We start from the raw sequence: 23,016 nt of genomic DNA on the forward strand, positions 1-23,016 counted from the left end.
ATTCTCGCAGTGTGGATGAGCATGCTTTCCATCTCCATACTGTATTGCAGGTATTGTGGGAGACACAGTTATGTGCTAAGTTGAACAAGTGTGATTTTTGGATTGACCGAGTTGTCTTTCTTGGTCATGTGATTTCATGAGATGGTGTTTCTATTGATCCTAGTAAGACGGAAGCCATTCTGAACTGGTCGCGTCCAACGATAGTCTCGGAGATTCGAAGTTTTCTTGGGATGGCAGGCTACTACCAAAGATTCGTGGAGAATTTTTCTCAGATTGCTAAACCTTTGACGCAGTTGACAAATAAAGATGTACCTTTCGTTTGGACGTCGGAGTTCGAGGAGAGTTTTCATGAGTTGCATCGCCGTCTGACTACTGCTCCAGTGTTGGCTCTACCACCGGCGCTTCTCTCCAGGGTTTGGGATGCGTGTTATCACTAAGAGGTCATGTGATTGCCTATGCCTCTAGGAAATTGAAGACTCACGAGGATAATTATCCCGTACTGATTTGGAGCTTGCAGCCATTGTCTTTTCTCTCAATATATGGCGTCATTAATTGTACGGTGAGAGGTTTGACCTTTTCATGGACCATAAGAGTTTGAATTATTTGTTCACTTAGGCTAAGTTGAACACGAGGCAGCGAAGATGGATGGATCTACTAAAGGACTACGATTGTGATATCAAGTACCATCTAGGCTCTTCTTATCCAGTTGCGGATGCTCTTAGCCGCAAATTTTATGCGAGTTCCCTTTGAACCAGCTCAGTTACTCAAGTGGTAGAGGAGTGTTGTTCCTTGGGGTATACTTTCCGTCATAAGAAGGAAAAATAGGGCGTTTGCATTTCATCTGTACTTTTCAAACTAGCCTTGTATACTTGTATACGTGAGTCTCAGGCCGTTGATCCGAAGATGCAGAAGTTAGCTCGATTGGCTCAAGATGGAAATACTTATGGTTTTTATTTTCAGAATAATGGTCTATTGTGTCTTTCCGGACGTGTAGTGGTTCTTGATGATTCCACACTGATATAGGAGATTCTGACCTAGGCTCACCATAGTAGATTCTCTGTTAATCTAAGCAGTATGAAAATGTACAAGGATCTATGTACGAGGTTCTGGTGGAAAGAAATGAAGCGCAGTGTTTATCAATTTGTATCTCGATGCCTTGTATGTCAGCAGGTCAAGATAGAATTTCGACGACCTGGTGGATTGCTCCAGAGTTTAGAGATTCCTGAGTGGAAGTGGGAGCATGTGACGATGGATTTTGTCACCCACTTGCCTATGTCTTCCAGGAATTGCGATGTCATATGAGTTATTGTAGATCGATTGTTGAATTCCGCGCATTTTCTTCCATATAATCGGGACTTTACTATCAATCGGATGACATGTCTGTATGTGCAAGAGGTTGTTCGCATGCATGGGATTCCGTTGAGCATCGTCAGTGACCAAGATCCGAGGTTTACCTCTAGGTTTTTGGGTAGCTTCCAGCGAGCTCTTGGTACTACACTGAGTCTGAGTACATCTTATTATCCAGAGACTGACGGACAGACCGAGCATACTATTCGTACCCTCGAGGATATGCTTCGAGCTACCGTTATGGATTTTGGACCAGCGTGACATGACCATTTGGCATTGGTGGAGTTTGCATATAATAATAGCTACCATCATAGTATTGGCATGGCACCATTCGAGGCTTTATATGGACGCCGCTGTCATACGCCTTTGTTCTGGGATGAAGTTGGAGAGCGTCAAGTTGAAGGTTTGCAGTTGATTCAACAGATGACCGATGCAGTGGAATTGATCCAATGGAGGATTAAGGCTGCTCAGGATTGACAGGCGAGCTAATCTAACACTCACCGCAGACCGTTGCACTTTGAGGTAGGATAGCATGTGTTCTTGCGAGTGTCACCGTTCCTTAAGAAGATGAGATTTGGTCTCAAGGGCAAGTTGTCGCCGAGGCTCATAGGTCCGTTTAAGATTCTTGAGAAGGTTGGGGACGTGGCTTATAGTCTAGTTTTGCCACCCTATCTTTCTGGTATTCATGATGTGTTTCACGTATCCTTGTTGAGACAGTACGCGGCGGACGAGTCGCACATATTGCATCCGATTGAGGTGCAATTCGACCAGGATCTGTCCTTGTTGGAGAACGCGGTGATCAGATCAATCAGGATTGATACCCGGTGCAGCGGAAGTTTAAAAATTTTATATGGAACAATTCCATAATAGGTATCAACCTTACGATTAAATTGTGTGTGTGTAAAAATTAAATAACGATTATAAATTTTTACCTCAATCTCGAATCGAGATTTTGGATACCAACAGATTGCTCTGCTCTTGTTGTATATCCCTGGAACTGATGGACGAACTGTTCTTCAATCAGGTCCACGAACGGATATTTAATCCCTCTGATAGATTGCACTAGAAAATCTATCAGAAGTTTCTACGAAGAGATTAACGAATTTGATCCGTTAAACCAGACTGCAATTCAAAATTCACAGACTGGATTTTACCGAGCAGAGGGGAGAGGGGGTCGGCCACTACTGAGAGAAAAATAGGGTTTTTTCGAAAATTGTGACCTAGTTGTGTGTAATTTCTGTACTGCAATAACTTATTTATAATGTAGGCCACTAACAACTTAGGGCCCATTAGTCATAAGTTCAAGCCCGACAAGCAAAGCCCGCATGTTCAGAAATTAATATAAAATTCATCGTGACTCCGATTGATAAACCGATTTCACCAATGTGCACAAAAACCATTTCTGCACCTTTTAAAGTCAAGATAAATTTTTTTGAATCCGAATTCAGTGGTTTCCAAAAATGTCCATCCCTATGTCATTTTAGGAAATCTTACTCCTCTACTCATAATTAAGAAGTCCAACTTCTTTGTTCATTAAATTTAACTCTTTAAATTTAACTATCTCAACGGGGATTAAAAATCCATTACACTGTGTGACCCTCAATGGTTCAGGGATACAGCTAGCCGTGGGCTCACAACTCCTTGTGACTCGGAACAACAATTTCCGACTTGCCCATCGAATCATGGTAAGAGCGCCTAGCAACATCGCCCCATGATTCCCTAGGTATCACTGATAGTGCCTACAAGAACCAATAGATTTTGGTTAGCGTACAGTACGGTCCCTTCATCCATATATCCCGATCGAATCAACAACCATTGGTATATCGAGAGTCGTTCGAGATTCGATAACTATGCAATACATCTTGAAGATCAAATAGTGACATCGCATGCGCTACTAAGAAACCATTTCTTAAACCACATCATGTACTCTGGCCAGAGATTCGTCACACTAATATCTCCTCAAATCGCATAGGATATCCACACTCGCAAGTATGTGGTGAATCCTTGACAACAAAGCATCGACTCCTATATGTGTTGTAACTGTACCCAATCCCGACACCTGATGACCCCAATAGAGTTGGTAAACGAGTCAAAGCACAGTACTAGCATATAGAGTCTCAATGATGTTTCAAGTAGTAAGGACTAATGGTGTACAACCAAAATCGCGGACTTTATCCACTCGATAAGTGATAACCACTTGGAAAGTCCGGATAGGGTAGTTCGATCATTCATCATATGAATATCCATTTGCATGCTTCGAACATCTCTATGTTCCTTACCAATGAAACGTGGTACTCTGCATCGCAAATGCTAGTCTCAAACTCGAGCGATCCTTATCCTTATTATCGGAAGGCTCAATCGACTAGGAACAGTTTAGAATATACAGTGACTATAAGATGTGTTTCATGATAGACATCTCCATGTTCTACCACATCTTACATACACTATAGTATATTCAAGGTCTTTATCAAAACAACAATAGTATATCACAATATAACAATATGAAGAAAGATAAAGTCATTGCCATTAATAAAAGTGTAAATTATATTAAACAAAAGATTGTTTATACAAAGAGTCATCAAAGCCCTTAGCCACAAGTTGGCTCACCGGGCACCCACTCTTTCAATCTCCCACTTGCCCTAAAGCCAACTAGTCATACTACGTAGACCCATTGCTTCGCGAAGTTTGTCAAATAATGGTCCTGGCAAGGGCTTAGTAAGTGGATCAGCGATATTGTCTGCAGAGGCCACTCTTTCGACAGTGATGTCTCCTCTTTCCACAATCTCCCGGATGATGTGGTATTTCCTCAGTACGTGTTTGGATCTTTGATGAGACCTTGGTTCCTTTGCCTGAGCAACGGCACCCGTGTTGTCACAGTACACCGGGACTGGACCAACAACTTCAGGAATGACGCCCAACTCTTGGACGAAATTCCTCATCCAAACGGCCTCTTTAGCAGCAGCTGATGCTGCAATGTATTCTGCTTCAGTGGTGGAATCCGCTGTGGTGTCCTGCTTGAAACTCTTCCAAGAGACAGCACCGCCATTGAGCATGAACACAAATCCAGAGGTTGACTTCGAGTCATCCACGTCACTTTGGAAGCTAGAGTCGGTATAGCCTTCCAATTTTAGTTCTCTTCCTCCATATACCATGAACATATTCTTAGTCCTTCGTAAGTACTTAAGAATGTCCTTCACGGCTTTCCAATGCATTTGACCGGGATTAGCTTGATATCTGCTCGTGACACTCAGAGCAAATGCTACATCCGGTCTGGTAGATATCATCCCATACATGATACTACCTATGGCTGACGCATATGGTACATGTGTCATTTTCTCTATCTCTTCATCAGTCTTGGGACACATAGACTTGGATAGAGAAACTCCATGACACATGGGTAGATGTCCTCTCTTGGACCCATCCATTGAAAACCGTTTCAATATAGTGTCGATGTAGGTTGATTGAGTGAGTCCTATCATTCTCTTAGATCTATCTCTATAGATCTGTATCCCAAGAATATAGGATGCCTCACCCAAATCCTTCATCGAGAATCTACCTGATAACCATATCTTTGTTGACTGCAACATCCCTACATCATTCCCAATGAGTAGGATGTCATCAACATAAAGTACTAAGAATGTCACAGCATCCTTAACTACTTTCTTCTACACGCATGATTCCTCCGGATTCTTGATGAAACCAAAATCTTTTATTGTTTCATCAAATTTCTTGTTCCAACTTCTTGATGCTTGTTTTAGACCATAAATTGATCTCTGAAGCTTGCATACCTTATGCTCGCTTCCCATGGATGTATACCCCTCAGGCTGCTTCATATAGATTTCTTCCTTAATGTCTCCATTAAGAAAAGCAGTCTTCACATCCATTTGCCATATCTCATAGTCATACCATGCAACTATGGTAATAAGGATTCTTATGGACTTGAACATTGCAACTGATGAAAAGGTTTCATCATAGTCAACTCCTTGTCTTTGAGTATAACCTTTTGCCACCAATCGTGCCTTGTAGGTCAATACCTTACCATCAGGCCCAAGCTTTCTCTTGTAGATCCATTTACACCCTATTGGAACAATTCCATCGGGAGGATCTACTAAAGACCAAACTTGGTTTGTATGCATCGAATCTATTTCCGACTACATATCTTCAAGCCATAAATTTGAATCCGCATCAGAAATTGCTTCCTTGAAGTTTCTTGGATCACATCCAACATCGGGTTCATCTTGATCCCCTTCAAGAAGAAGACCATATCGAATAGGAGGTCTAGAAGTCCTCTTGGATCTTCTAGGTACATGCGTGTCTATCAATGGTTCCTGAGGTGTAGGATCGTTATTTTGTATTTCGGGTTCTTCTCGAATTTCTTCGAGTTCCATCATCTCGCCTTTCTTATCCAATAAGAACTCCTTCTCCAAGAAGGTGGCATTCCTTGAAACAAACACCTTTGTTTCAGCAGGATAATAGAAATAATATCCGATTGAATTCTTCGGATACCCTACAAAATAACATAAGCTGGATCGACTATCCAACTTATCTCCCACTGTCCGCTTCACGTAAGCAGGACATCCCCAAATTCTCAAGTACGAATACTTAGGAGCTTTGCCATTCCATAACTCGTATGGTGTTTTGTCCACTGCTTTAGTGTGGACGTTGTTCAACAACAATACCGTCGTTTCAAGCGCATAGCCCCAAAACGAAGGTGGAAGCTCAGTGAAGCTCATCATGGACCGAACCATGTCCAACAAAGTTCGATTACGACGCTCTGATACACCATTAAGCTGTGGTGTCATAGGAGGAGTCCACTGAGAGAGAATCCCATTCTCTTTTAGATAGTCCAAAAAATCGGTACTTAAGTATTCTCCACCTCGATCCGATCGAAGTGCTTTAATACTTTTACCTAGCTTGTTTTCTACTTCAGCCTTGAATTCTTTGAACTTTTCAAATGCTTCAGACTTATACTTCATTAAATATAAATACCCATACCTAGAATAATCATCAGTAAAGGTAATGAAGTAGGTGTGGCCATATTGAGTACCAACTCTAAATGGACCACAAACATCTGTATGGATCAAATCCAATAGATTTTGACTACGCTCAGGTTTCCCCTTAAAAGGAGATTTAGTCATTTTTCCTTTTAGGCAGGATTCACAAGTAGGTAGAGAGTTAATATCAGACATATCAAACATGCCCTCTCCCACTAGCTTGTTCATCCTCCTTGAGGAAATATGACCTAGCCTAGCATGCCAAAGGTTTGCCGGGTTTTGGCTATCGATTTTCCTTTTGTTTGTTGTTGCCGGTTTATCAACATAATTTATTGGAACGTCTTTTAGTTTTAAGTTGTATAGATCGTTTTCAAGTTGTCCATTTCCAATTAAACATTCATTCTTGTAAATATTGCAAATCCCATTCACAAAATTGCAAGAATAACCATCTCTATCAAGCATAGAAACAGAAATAATGTTTTTAATCAAATCCGGAACAAATAAAACATCTCTTAAAAGTAACTTAAAACCGTTCTGCAAAATTAAATAAACATCTCCCACGGCTTTAGCTTCAACTCTGGAACCATTTCCGAGCCTCAGCTGGGTCTCACCCATTCTAAGCCTGCGACTTCTTGTCATCACCTGCAAATCATTGCAAATGTGAGATCCACATCCGGTATCCAATACCCAAGAAGTAGTATTAAGTGAAACATTTATTTCAATATAGAACATACCCTTCGCAGTTCGCAACTGCTCTAGATATTTCTTGCAGTTACGCTTCCAATGACCGGGCTTCTTGCAGTAATGGCAAACATCCTTGGATTTTTCCATGTTTGAAGCCTTTGTCTTGTACTTCTTCTCGGATTCGATTTTCTTGGGTGGGGCAGAACGTTTCTTACCCTTTGTACTTGGCCTCTTCTTAGCAGAAGAAGAGGAGCCCACCAAGAAAGCCGGTTTATCCTTCTTTAATGTGGATTCATATGTCACAAGCATATTGACCATCTCTTCAAGGGAGGCCTCTATCTTGTTCATATTGAAATTCACCACAAATCCGTCAAACGAAGAAGGAAGAGACAGAAGTAGTAAGTTCACGTTGAGTTCATGCTCCAACACCAAATCAAGGGTTACCAACTTCTGTATGAGCCAAATCACTCGTACCCCATGATCACGGACCGAAGTCCCTTCACGCATGCAACACGTCATTAGCTCCTTTACAGTAGCGAACCTTTCAGCCCTTGATTGAGCCCCAAAAAGTTCCTTGAGTTGTACGTGAATGTCAGCAGCATTCACGGTGTCCTCAAATCGCCTCTGGAGTTCATCAGACATCGAGGCTTGCATACAGCATTTGGCCTTGATATCATGGTCCCACCATGTATCAAGTTTGGCTAACTCTTCCGGACTTAGTCAGCTGGTGCTTCCTTCGGAGGAGATTTTTCTAACACGTAGAGCATCTTCTCCGAAGTCAAGACAATCTTCAACTTACGGAAACATTCCGTATAGTTTGCGCCAGTCAATTTATTTTGTTCGAGGATCGAGAAAAGTGGATTACGCGAATTCATCTTTATGAAATACTGAAAAGAAACAGACAAATATCAGTGATTGTTTAAGTAATTTACTAAGACATAAAATAGGCGAAATTTATTTTATGAATCTCACTCCCACTATTTTAACGATTTCACTACCCTCTAGTGAAAACGGAAAACTGTTTTCCTTGGTGAGAACATGGAGTCCAATTGACAAACTATGGTCCCGAATAATATCAGCCAACCATAATTTTCAAAAGGTAGAGCCCAATTGCTTCCAAAGCAACCTCCACGTTTTTACCTCATGTCCAATAAGGGCCCAATAATATGACGCCGTTTATTGTGACATGTCAAGATGACCCATCAATATTAAGTTGTGATAAACGGTCGCCATGTGGATCCCCAATAATATGAGCCGATCCCATGGGAGTTCCACCCAACTTACAACATGTGTCGATCCAATGTACAGCTTTCCGACGAACGGCCCCCCCAATAATATGAGCCGGACCGTATCCGCGGGTAGAATCTCATACATTGATCGTTGATGGAAGGTAGGAACATTTAAACAAATTTAAATTTCCTTTATTTATCTTGATATCAATTTTAAATCATATTTAAAATGAGGGATTTTAATTTTGAAAATTTATCTCATCATTTTTAAAATTTTGTATGCTTGCCGGATTCACATAATTTTGTCTAAAACATGCATACAACAGTAATATCACATATTATATAGGATGATCGATTCCATTTCTAATCGACCCGTGGTTGCCAATCACGAGTCTTAGTCCAATCCTAGGTAATATGCAGTATGCAATGCAATCCTATTACATTGAGCTTCCAATTTACATTTCTTCTGTCTTTATTGTCTGCTGGGCCCACCTCCATCTTCAAATCTTGATCTCCCACTAAATCTAATGTATTTACAATAAATAACAATGACAAGTAGGGGATACATTTTTAAGGGGTGGGAAGGGCCATAAACCAAGCCCACTTTTATTACATATGACAATTCATATTGGGCAATAAACCAGACCCATTAATAAATCCAACAACAATAAAAACAAATGTAAATTCCTAACATACACCTACAAAATTGGTCATGGCAATCGATCATCCTTATCCAATAACATTTAATTCAAAATTAATTTATTGGATAACATGCAATGGAAATTTAAATTTAAAAGGATAAAATCATATTTCATATATAAAATCTTATTTTACATACAAAATCATATTTTATCTTTTTATCAAATAAAATCATATTTTATCTATAAAATCCAATTTTATACATAAAATCATATTTTACTCAATATATCCATAAGATCATATCTTATCATCAATTGTACCAAAAATAATTAATTTCAAAATTCAATTTAACGGATAAAATATTTAAATTTTCCAAAAATTCAAATTTATCCAAAAATCAATTTTAAAATTTTCGGACTCGAACAATTCGATCCGACGCCTCGTGGACCAATCAAAAACAATTTTCGATCGGACCAAAAATAGAATTTTAACATATTAAAATTTAATTTAAAAATTAAAAAATTAATTTTTCCAGCGGGCCGCCCGGGACATTCCCGGGCTGCCCGCGCCCTAATGAGGTCGGGCCGGGCAGCCCGGCTGCCCCTAGGGCAGCGATCACATCGCTGCCCATGGGCAGCGCCCAGATCAATCAGGATTGATACCCGGTGCAGCGGAAGTTTAAAAATTTTATATGGAACGATTCCATAATAGGTATCAACCTTACGATTAAATTGTGTGTGTGTAAAAATTAAATAACGATTATAAATTTTTACCTCAATCTCGAATCGAGATTTTGGACACCAACAGATTGCTCTGCTCTTGTTGTATATCCCTGGAACTGATGGACGAACTGTTCTTCAATCAGGTCCACGAACGGATATTTAATCCCTCTGATAGATTGCACTAGAAAATCTATCAGAAGTTTCTACGAAGAGATTAACGAATTTGATCCGTTAAACCAGACTGCAATTCAAAATTCACAGACTGGATTTTACCGAGCAGAGGGGAGAGGGGGTCGGCCACTACTGAGAGAAAAATAGGGTTTTTTCGAAAATTGTGACCTAGTTGTGTGTAATTTTTGTACTGCAATAACTTATTTATAATGTAGGCCACTAACAGCTTAGGGCCCATTAGTCATAAGTTCAAGCCCGACAAGCAAAGCCCGCATGTTCAGAAATTAATATAAAATTCATCGTGACTCCGATTGATAAAACGATTTCACCAATGTGCACAGAAACCATTTCTGCATCTTTTAAAGTCAAGATAAATTTTTTTGAATCCGAATTCAGTGGTTTCCAAAAATGTCCATCCCTATGTCATTTTAGGAAATCTTACTCCTCTACTCATAATTAAGAAGTCCAACTTCTTTGTTCATTAAATTTAACTCTTTAAATTTAACTATCTCAACGGGGATTAAAAATTCATTACACTGTGTGACCCTCAATGGTTCAGGGATACAGCTAGCCGTGGGCTCACAACTCCTTGTGACTCGGAACAACAATTTTCGACTTGCCCATCGAATCATGGTAAGAGCGCCTAGCAACATCGCCCCATGATTCCCTAGGTATCACTGATAGTGCCTACAAGAACCAATAGATTTTGGTTAGCGTACAGTACGGTCCCTTCATCCATATATCCCGATCGAATCAACAACCATTGGTATATCGAGAGTCGTTCGAGATTCGATAACTATGCAATACATCTTGAAGATCAAATAGTGACATCGCATGTGTTTCTAAGAAACCATTTCTTAAACCACATCATGTACTCTGGCCAGAGATTTGTCACACTAATATCTCCTCAGATCGCATAGTATATCCACACTCGCAAGTATGTGGTGAATCCTTGACAACAAAGCATCGACTCCTATATGTGTTGTAACTGTATCCAATCCCGACACCTGATGACCCCAATAGAGTCGGTAAACAAGTCAAAGCACAGTACTAGCATATAGAGTCTCAATGATGTTTCAAGTAGTAAGGACTAATGGTGTACAACCAAAACCGCGGACTTTATCCACTCGATAAGTGATAACCACTTGGAAAGTCCGGATAGGGTAGTTCGATCATTCATCATATGAATATCCATTTGCATGCTTCGAACATCTCTATGTTCCTTACCAATGAAACGTGGTACTCTGCATCGCAAATGCTAGTCTCAAACTCGAGCGATCCTTATCCTTATTATCGGACGGCTCAATCGACTAGGCACAGTTTAGAATATACAGTGACTATAAGATGTGTTTCATGATAGACATCTCCATGTTCTACCACATCTTACATACACTATAGTATATTCAAGGTCTTTATCAAAACAACAATAGTATATCACAATATAACAATATGAAGAAAGATAAAGTCATTGCCATTAATAAAAGTGTAAATTATATTAAACAAAAGATTGTTTATACAAAGAGTCATCAAAGCCCTTAGCCACAAGTTGGCTCACCGGGCACCCACTATTTCAGTCCTATGTGGAAAGACCCCTCAAGAGTCTTGACAGGAAGGACAAGGTACTTCAAAACAAACATATACCATTGGTGATGGTGCAATGGCAGCATAGGGGAGGCAGAGGAAGCAACTTGGGAATTAGAGAGCCGGAAGCGAGCTGAGAATCCAGAGTTGTTTTCAGTTTTGTACCTTTCCTTGTAAAGATTTTTACTTTGAAATGTTCAGTTGTAATAAAGAATATTTTTTTGATTTTCCGTGTTTTCCTCTGACTTAAATTTCGAGGACAATATTTCTTAAGTAGGGGAGAGTGTAGTAACTCGTACCCAAGTTGAGTGATTAAGCATTAATCACCAAGATATTATCAAGCTAAACAAGGTTAAGGAAATCTCAGACGAGTTCAAGGATATCAGAGATGGACTCACAAGGATCGGAAATGGCCCGAAGGGTGACCAAGAACGGAAGCAACGTTTGGAGAACAGACGCAACGTTCTGCTCAGCTGATGTCATCCGTGACGTCAGCAAGATGATGTCATTTCTTACGAATTGATGGGACATCGAACGCAACGAACTCGGAACGGACACGGCATTCTAAGGATCGGATGCAATGTTCAGCGTCTATAAATATCGGATCCGAGGCTCATTTTTAGGCGCTCATTCCTCTCTTATCTCTCTCATTCCTTGTCCTTTCTAGTCAGATCTAGGGAGTTATAGGTGCCCTATCGGGAATCCGGAAGTATCGGAGCGATCCCAGCATCGTAGCAGAGCTGTGCCTAAGTTTTTGAGGCAGTCTTCAGCAGTGGGAAATTGACGGATTCAGGTATAGCTTTTGCTTCCTAAAAATATTTAGGAGTATGTAATAGCTTAGTTAAGGCTTTTAGAGCTTAATTAGTGATGCATGGATATTTGCATTGTAGTTCAGTAGCGTGGACTTGTAGGCGTGGGATCTAGGCCGGTGTGCTAGGATTTGGCCTGCAGTGTTAGAGGTACGTAAGTACTGACCGAGATAGCCGGCATGATATATATGCTTATATGTTGCATGAGTATGTGCTATGTGTTTTACCATGTTTTACTGCTTTAGCACATGCATGTTTTTACACTGGACTGCATCTGGTACGATCTGAGTCATGACAATTTCCATCGGTGATAGTTACTCCTTATGGATTCGTGTCTGGGGAGGCTCAGCCCCTGGTTTTGCTATCACTAGGAGCAACCACGACAGTGGAGTAGACGCTATAGTTGATAGGGTGAATATATGAGTACCTCCGCGGAGTAGCTCTCTGGCAAGATACTGTATATTCGATGGTGCCCTGAGCAGACTGTTTTGCCCAGGATTTTAAAGTCATTTGTATTCTGCATATTTGTTTATATATCATTGCTTTCATATTGAGCGTAGTCGCTCACGCTCCTGTATTTTGGTGTTCTTGAGATACCTTGTGGCGGGGTAGGTTTGAGGCTAAACGGTCTCGGCGATTCTCAGCAGGGTTGAGACTGGTACCTGAGACGAGGTAGTTTTTAGGGACTTTGTTACCCTAAAACTTTTGATTTGGTTGTATAAGAATATTATACACTTTTTACTGTCGTCGGTTGTATTCTGCTGATTAGATTTGTTGTATTTTAAATTATCCACTCTTTACGCTTTAATTAATTACTGCATGCACTAATTACTCTGATTATCTAGTGGATCCAGGTAGGTCGCTACATTTATAATGTATAATGAAACCACTACAATGAACAATGCTTCTTCAAAACTTAACTTTTTGATCACTCTGATTGATCTGATATAACGATTTGCACAAACCAAGTCCAATCTATCTTTGAAAGGAACTTCTAGCAACACAATCTCAATTCAGATCACGTTCTGATTGAGTTACAAAGTATAATGAAACTACAAAAATGCTTCTTTAAATCTTGACTGCTTGATCACTCTAATGGATCTGATACAACAATTTGTATATGAATTCTTCCCAAAAAAGATCACGCTGAGTTCTATTCCACAGCAAATTATGATCCCCTCTTGCAAGGGTTGAATCCAGGGATTTTTGATCACGTGTCTGTTTGAAATAATCCTACTTATGAGATCTTGGTGAATCGGTGTTGGCAAGCTGAGACCAGCATTTTGAGACGGAGTTCATTTCAGGTTGGTGGGACTTTGAGTATGTAGGCACCAAGAAGACAGTCGTTCAAGAAGTCTTGATCTTCTTCATCTGCAGGATCTGGCAAGACCCGACAATCAGGTAGGCAAAAATTGCAGTGTAACAGTGTGACCATTGTGGAAAAAACCATCTCACTAAGAATTGTCGAGCAGCTTCTGGACCTTGTTTTATTTGTAGAAGTGTAGAGCATTTCAAGACAGATTGTCCCAAGCACTGACAGAGTGGTCAGGGATCAAGGATGAGATCTCAGGCTAGCAGAACATTTGAGGGATCAGTGAAATAGAGGACCTAGAGTATGCATTTTGTATTTAGTACAGTCTCGAGTGCCGGTTCAGGTGTACGCCCTCTAGGGATAGCAGTTATAGGCTAGGATGGATGATGATACCCTGGATGATTTTGACGGTTGAGTCTGTCTGGGTGTTTTTGGCTTGTATTTGCATTGTCTTTGGTTTTTTTTAATTTTATATTGTAATAAGAATTGTGCCGAATCTTTTTTCATGGTTTAATAAGTTCAATGTTGGACTTTTGATTTAATTACCCATGTTGGTTTATTAGTGTTAAGATATTGTATAGGGGTCCGACACCTATTGGAAAGAAACGAGTTTACAACCCAAACCGGCAGCATACAATCGGTGACTAAAACCCAAGTAAAATAGTATAATACAACCATATCGAAGATCAGTATCAAAATCACTGAAACAAAACTTTGGAAATAGAAACAACACCTTGCAACAACCACTGAACCTGATCTCAACCCTACCTCGATCCACCTACCTTATCCAATCTGAGTCATGTCCCGTCGAATAGGATGTTCAAGAAAACACGACAATATGGACGTGAGTGAACTACGTTCAGAACTTAAAACACGAGTATAAAAACCTAATATGATGCATGCAAATGGCAGGGATACTGGTTATGTAAGGCCCGAGATTAATTAGAAATTAATTCGAATTTAATTTGATTTTAATCCGAGTATATTTAATTTGGGAATATTTAGAGTTTTGATTTAAATTCTAATATTCTTAAATTATTTATGATTGGAATTGAATTAAAATAAGGGCTGAGGACCAAATTGCAATTATTGAAGAGTTGAGGGACTAAATTGCAATTTGTATATAACTTATCAGATTTTTATTAGCTTACTCAGAATGAAACGTGTATCTTCTTTCCGAAATCAGAATTTTGAAGCAGAGAGCCGAGTTCTTCTTCATTTCTTTTGAAAGTTTGATATTCAAATTGTCGTAACTTTTGTTTCGGTTATCCGATTTCGATTCCGTAAATTGTTCTGGAATCCTTACGACAAGGGCTTCGATCTCGTGTAAGTTATATGATGTTTTATATGGGTTTCAGAATCAGCTATTGAGCAGAGATCAGATTTTATGTGTTTGTTATGTTCTTAACATTCTATCGATTGTATATGGCTACCGGATCGAAGTTGGATGATTGAATGGATTGGTTATGACTTCTAGCATGTATAACGATGAGTTTAGCTGCTAATATGATGTTATGTGACTGAGTTTTATAAGATATATGCTGATATATGAATTTGAGTTACAAGTTTCGAAGTCGGGATTACGTCGGTTACCGATTTTGAATCGCTACGTCGTTTAATCGAGTTTTGGAACTGTTTTGATAGCCGATATTTGAGTTGAATTTGTTGTTGAGATGTTTTGAATGTTATAGTATTTTTCTTATTCAGTTTCAGTTGAGTTTGAAGGCTAAACGACACAAGACGCCGACTTGAACTAACTAAGAAAGAGTTGAGGTTTGAAATGCGATTGATTGATGAATTCTTGATGGTTTTGACTCATTTCTAAAATGATAGATTGATTTGAAGTTTTATATATGTATTTTGTTTATATCTCACAGATTTGAAGAGTTCAGAACCTCGATAAATGAAGGTATAATGATGACATCGCGAAGTAGGGACTTTGAAACTCAAAAACGACTATTTTGAGTTGTCCCGCAAAAACCACATACTTGTTTATGTTTTTGATTTGATTGTGATGTTGTCGATCCATCTCAGGTAGTGGAGCTTTATATTCGAGTTGATATGATGCTATATTGAATCGATTCTATGCCAAGGTTGCGGTTAACCATATTTGCGAGTCGTTTACAAACTCTTTAGATGAATATCCATGTCAAGATCGTTTACGTATCTTGATGGCACGAAGTTATATGAATCAATTCTTATTCGAAGCGTTAATTTACTCTATTTGTTGAGTCAAGTTTTAAATGGAGTCGATATGATTTATTTAACACCTTTTATATGTTGGTTATACTGAGAATATTTTCTCACCGGAGTTTATTCGGCTGTTGTCTTGTTTTGTATGTATGCATGACAACAGATGGGGCAGGAGCTGGTCATCGACGTCATTGACAGCTGGGGGAGAGTCTAGCACATGAGGACTCGGGTTGTAGATGATGTCTTAAACTTTAGAAGCGTGAAACTTTGGTCTAGTTTGTTTGGATTACATGTATAAAGTTTGAGATAATTGTTGTCGTTTACCGATCTTTAGCGACTTGTGGATGTAATAAAATGCATGTATAAATGCTTGTGACTTTGTTTATATGTATATGCATGTTTTGGAATTGATATATCATGTTTTGGACCATGTTTGTTGATTTAGAATGGATGGAATCGGGTTTGACAACAAAAGGAAATCTGCTAATTTTGCTGGAAAACATGCCCGCTCGATCGGGTGATAATCACCTATCGAGCGCGGCCCTATTTTGTTCAAAACAGAGGATTTGAGTTTTTGGCTCGCTCGATCCGCAGAAGTTGACGGATCGAGCGAGGCCAAATTGCGTTCCATCCGAGAGTTGAGCCATTGTGCTCGCTCGATCGGGTGTTTTTCACCGATCGAGCGAGACAATGATTTTTTTTTTTTTTTAAAAAATTTTCTTTACTTTGCTCTTGGTTTCTTAATGTTAGAGTAGGTGCCCGTCGAGCCAATGTGTTGGCCGATGGTCCTTGAGAGAACTCTTGTATGACAATCTTTATTTTAATAATATTTGACATTATTTAATTTGGCACATCTTTATCTTTATACCCATGCAAGCTGCATAGATAAAGCCCTTGAATATACAAATAGTAGAAAGAATATGAGATGGTCATGTGATGACTATCATGAAACTCATATTTGGAATACTGTATATTCTAAACTGTTCCTAGTCGATTAAGCCGCCATAAAGAAGGATAAAGGCCGCTCGAGCTTGAGACTAGTATTTGCGATGTGAGTACCATGTTTCATTGGTAGGGGACATGGAGATGTCCAAGCATGCAAATAGGTGCTCCTTGTAGAGTGCACTGAACAACCCTCCCTAAAGGATTTTCCAAGTGGTTCTCACTTATCGAGTGGAGAAGTCCTAGTTTATGGTTGTACACCATTAGTCCTTATAACCCGGGACAACATGGAGACTCTATATGCTAGTGCTTCACTTTGACTTGTTTACCGACTCATCTGGGGTCATCAGGTGGCAATGTTGGGTGTTGTGACGAAACATATAGGAGTCAATGCATTGTAGTCGGGGATTCACCGCTTACCTACGGGTATGGATATCCTATGTTATATCATGCATACGTAGCTTGAAATCTCTGATCAGAGTAAGTGTAATTAAGAAAGGAGTTTCTTGAATTACATTTTCGATGCAACTACGGCATGACACATAGTTATTGATTCAATGACAACTCTCGATAAACCAATGGTTGTCGAATCGGTCGGGATATATGAGTTGAAGGGACCGTACTGTACGCTAACCATAATTGATTGGTTCTTGCAGGCACTATCATTTGATACCTAGGGAGTCATGTAAGCGATGCTGCTAGACGTTTACATGACTGGTTGGGTACTATCAGACTTGAGTTTTCTGACGTTCTTATTATCAATGTGTTGATCAATAAGAATGGTGCTATATATAGGGTATGCTCATATAAGGGACTTGTTGATCCCGAATCACATGGAGATGTGAACCCACTGCTAGTTGTATCAGTGAACCATTGAGGGTCACACAAGTACTAGCTTTCTAGAACCCGTTGAGATTAAAATAAGTTCAATGTGTTCTGTTGGAGAACGCGGTGATCAGATCAATCAGAATTGATACCCGGTGCAGCGGAAGTTTAAAAATTTTATATGGAACGATTCCATAATGGGTATCAAAACTTTTACGATTAAATTGTGTGTGTAAAAATTAAATAACAATTATAAATTTTTACCTCCAATCTCGAATCGAGATTTTGGACACCAACAGATTGCTCTGCTCTTGTTGTATATCCCTGGAACTGAAGGACGAACTGTTCTTCAATCAGGTCCACGAACGGATATTTAATCCCTCTGATAGATTGCACTAGAAAATCTATCAGAAGTTTCTAGGAAGAGATTAACGAATTTGATCCGTTAAACCAGACTGTAATTCAAAATTCACAGACTGGACTTTACCGAGCAGAGGGGAAAAGGGGGCGGCCACTTCAGAGGAAAAATACTAGGGTTTTTCGAAAATTTTGTGACCTGTTGTATGTAATTTCTGTACTGCAATAACTTATTTATAATGTAGGCCGCTAACAGCTTAGGGCCCATTAGTCATAAGTTCAAGCCCGACAAGCAAAGCCCGCATGTTCAGAAATTAATATAAAATTCATCATGACTCCGATTGATAAACCAATTTCACCAATGTGCACATAAACCATTTCTGCACCTTTTAAAGTCAAGATAAATTTTTCTGAATCCGAATTCAGTGATTTCCAAAAATGCCCATCCCTATGTCATTTTAGGAAATCTTACTCCTCTACTCTTAAATAAGAAGTCCAACTTCTTTGTTCATTAAATTTAACTCTTTAAATTTAACTATCTCAACGGGGATTAAAAATCCATTACTCTGTGTGACCCTTAATGGTTCAGGGATACAGCTAGCCGTGGGCTCACAACTCCTTGTGACTCGGAACAACAATTTCCGACTTGCCCATCGAATCATGGTAAGAGCGCCTAGCAACATCGCCCCATGATTCCCTAGGTATCACTGATAGTGCCTGCAAGAACCAATAGATTTTGGTTAGCGTACAGTACGGTCCCTTCATCCAAATATCCCGATCGAATCAACAACCATTGGTATATCGAGAGTCGTTCGAGATTCGATAACTATGCAATACATCTTGAAGATCAAATAGTGACATCGCATGTGTTACTAAGAAACCATTTTTTAAAACACATCATGTACTCTGGCCAGAGATTCGTCACACTAATATCTCCTCAGATCGCATAGGATATCCACACTCGCAAGTATGTGGTGAATCCTTGACAACAAAGCATCGACTCCTATATGTGTTGTAATTGTACCCAATCCCGACACCTGATGACCCCAATAGAGTCGGTAAATGAGTCAAAGCACAGTACTAGCATATAGAGTCTCAATGATGTTTCAAGTAGTAAGGACTAATGGTGTACAACCAAAACCGCGGACTTTATCCACTCGATAAGTGATAACCACTTGGAAAGTCCGAATAGGGTAGTTCGATCATTCATCATATGAATATCCATTTGCATGCTTCGAACATCTCTATGTTCCTTACCAATGAAACGTGGTACTCTGCATCGCAAATGCTAGTCTCAAACTCGAGCGATCCTTATCCTTATTATCGGACGGCTCAATCGACTAGGAACAGTTTAGAATATACAGTGACTATAAGATGTATTTCATGATAGACATCTCCATGTTCTACCACATCTTACATACACTATAGTATATTCAATGTCTTTATCAAAACAATAATAGTATATCACAATATAACAATATGAAGAAAGATAAAGTCATTGCCATTAATAAAAGTGTAAATTATATTAAACAAAAGATTGTTTATACAAAGAGTCATCAAAGCCCTTAGCCATAAGTTGGCTCACTGGGCACCTACTCTTTCAATCTCCCACTTGCCCTAAAGCCAACTAGTCATACTACGTAGACCCATTGCTTCGCGATGTTTGTCAAATAATGGTCCTGGCAAGGGCTTAGTAAGTGGATCAGCGATATTGTCTGCAGAGGCCACTCTTTCGACAGTGATGTCTCCTCTTTCCACAATCTCCCGGATGATGTGGTATTTCCTCAGTACGTGTTTGAATCATTGATGAGACCTTGGTTCCTTTGCCTGAGCAATGGCACCCGTGTTGTCACAGTACACCGGGACTGGACCAACAACTTCAGGAATGACGCCCAACTCTTGGACGAAATTCCTCATCCAAACGGCCTCTTTAGCAGCAGCTGATGCTGCAATGTATTCTGCCTCAGTGGTGGAATCCGCTGTGGTGTCCTGCTTGGAACTTTTCCAAGAGACAGTACCGCCATTGAGCATGAACACAAATCCAGAGGTTGACTTCGAGTCATCCACGTTACTTTGGAAGCTAGAGTCGGTATAGCCTTCCAATTTTAGTTCTCTTCCTCCATATACCATGAACATATTCTTAGTCCTTCGTAAGTACTTAAGAATGTCTGTAGTAGCCCGAACCCTAATTGAGTAATTAAAGGATTAATGCTAATTAAATAAATTAGGGATTGGACGGATCGGAAGCTCCGAAGGGACGATCGGAAGCTCCGATCGGGATCGGAAGCTCCGATGAGGATCGGAGGCACCGATGATATTACGTCATCCATGACGTGTGGCTGGATCGGAAGCTCCGATCAGGACCGGAGGCTCCGATCACCCCTATCCGGAGTCAACAAGTGATATTTTGACACGTGGCAGATCAGGATCTTCGGAAGCTCCGATGGCAGGATCGGACGTTCCGATCGAGGTTCGGACGTTCCGATCAAGGATCGGATTCTCCGATCGTTGTCTATAAATAGAAGGCCGAGACTTCATTTCTCCTTGCCAATTCCGGATTTCCTCTCTATTTCTAGTCATATTCGAGCTGTTCTAGTCTTCTTAGGCTTGGTCCGGAGGTCGGAGAGGCATTCGATAGTCGTAGCGGAGTTGTGCCCAAGTTCTGGAGGCATCGACATCAAAGGGCTAACGACGGACGAAGGCGGACTTTAGGCTTGGACTTAGAGCTGGTAGTGCCTACCTGGTATTTGAGGTACGAAAGTACTGTTCGAGATATCCTGACTGAGTATGCATGTATTATGTGACTGCATGATTTATATGCCATGATATTATGCTGCATTCATTTGCATCTTGCTGTATCTCCTTCGAGATGTCTGTAGTAGGGTTGTACCCTATCCTGTTAGTGGATGGACTTCCATCGATTTGGGTCCGGCGTATCCACAGTTATCTCGGTATGGGAGCCACCTCCTGAAGCAACGGCACAGCGTGCTACATACCAGGGCCCGGTCTGTCTCTGTTATCTGATCCTTGACCTCAAGTCTATAGGGAGTTCACTTTGCATGCATGTATACTCATACTCTCGCACTAAGCGTTTTATGCTCACGTCTCGTACTCTGTATTTTCTGGACACCCTATTCCATGGGGCAGGTTTGCGATTGGACGAGGAGGGTGGATCCAGGAGGGGCTAGTCAGTGGTTGGCCAGCTGGAGCTTCGTCTAGGCCTTATTACTGTTGTTTGGGTTTATACAGCTATTCGATTTGGTTGTATATTATTGGATAATTACAGATTCCTTTTCTTGGGATTGTATAATGTTATTGGTTTCCGCAGTTTTATTCTGATATCTGTTTTATTAAGTTAATTGCATGCATAAGTTCTGTTTAGTAGGTGATCCGGGTAAGGGTCACTACATTTATGGTATCAGAGCATGCAAAAGATTTCTTGGGATTTAGTCTCATCTTGAGGTATTTTTGTAGATGTCAAATCGTGACGACCAGAGTTCTCATGGCAGTCTTGGTGGGCGTTGGGGTGATGCCGACCGGGAGCCTCGTCGAGAACGGCGTCATCGTCACCATGACGACGAGCGTTTCACTGTGCGTCGATTCTTAGCTATGGGTCCTAAGCCCTTAGTTGGAGGTGAGTCTCCGGAGGATGCGGAGAACTGGTTAGACCGCATGGAGACGACTTTTCAGACTTTCCAATGCATCGATGAGCAGAAGGTGGAGACCCTTGGCTATCTTCTGGATGGGCGTGCGCGCAGGTGGTGGAGGTTTACTTCTGCACCTTTTGTTACGGCGAGAGGAGTGGCTACCTGGGCCGAGTTTCGCACAGCTTTTCAAAAGCGGTATTTTCCTCCTGCACTCCGACAGTCGAAGGCAGGCGAGCTACTGAGTCTGCGACAGGGAACTATGTCTATCGATGAGTATCAGCAGAGGTTCTTTGATCTGCTATCCTATTGCCCCGAGATTGCTGATAGCTCAGAGATGAAGTATAATCTGTTCCTTCAGGGCCTTAACCCTGAGATCCATGACCGTGTGGCGGTTGGTGATGACATGTCCTACGAGGGTTTGGTGAGCCGTTGTCACCAGGCGGAGGACAGCATTCGACGGAACAGGTCTTTCTCTCAGTCGAGACCTGCTAGTTCTTTGGCCCCCCGTGCCCAGTCATTCAAGAAGTCCGGGTCTACTTCTTCCTCTGGTTCGGGAGGTGTTGTCCGTTTCGGTAAGAAGGACAAGTGTGATCACTGTGGGAAGAACCATCCATCCGACAAGTGCCGCAGAGCTTCTGGAGCTTGTTTCCGTTGTGGAGAGACTGGTCATATCCGGAGGGATTGTCCACTGTCTGGGGGAGGCGGTTCTGGATCTGGTTCAGGATCGGGTTCTCAGGCTACCGTACAGCAGAGGTCACAGGGACAGTCTGCTAGGAGTTCTCATTTGAGGCCACGAGCTTCTGGCCAGGTGTTTGCCCTGAGACATGATCAGGCTGTGGAGGAGAATGAGAAAGTCATCGCAGGTACATTTATGCTTTATGGTATACCTGCTCTTGTACTTATTGACACTGGTGCATCTCATTCCTTCATTTCTGCACGTTTTGTTAAGAGGCATAAATTACCATGCATTGCACTAGACGTAGTGATGTCTGTTTCTACTCCGACGGGCCAATCTGCTTTGGCTAAGCGTCTAGTGATGGGTTGCCCTTTAGAGTTCGAAGGGAACATTCTGTTAGCGAATCTCATGGTCCTGGCGATGGACGACTTTGATTGCATTCTGGGAATAGATGTGCTGACTACCTATCGAGCTTCAGTGGACTGCTATCAGAGATTAGTACGCTTTCATCTGGAAGGGAGTGAGAGTTGGTTTTTCTATGGTGAGGGAGCGCGACCCCCGATGCCTTTGGTATCAGCTTTGAGAGCCTGTCGAGCTCTGGAGTCTGGCGGGGAAGGCTACCTTATCTATGCAGTTGATTTGTCCGCTGAGAGTATTGGGATAGAGAGCATTCCTGTTGTGGATGAATTTCCAGATGTGTTTCCTGATGAGATTCCGGGTTTTCCTCCTAGGGAAGTCGAGTTTGGCATAGAGTTGATGCCGGGTACTTCGCCTATTTCTAGAGCACCGTATCGTCTGGCTCCGTCAGAGATGCGTGAGTTGAAGAATCAGCTACAGGATCTTTTGGACAAGGGGTACATTTGTCCTAGTGTATCTCCTTGGGGAGCT

This window comes from Henckelia pumila, chromosome 2 (genome assembly GCF_033568475.1).
Source record: "Henckelia pumila isolate YLH828 chromosome 2, ASM3356847v2, whole genome shotgun sequence".
NCBI lineage: Eukaryota > Viridiplantae > Streptophyta > Magnoliopsida > Lamiales > Gesneriaceae > Henckelia > Henckelia pumila.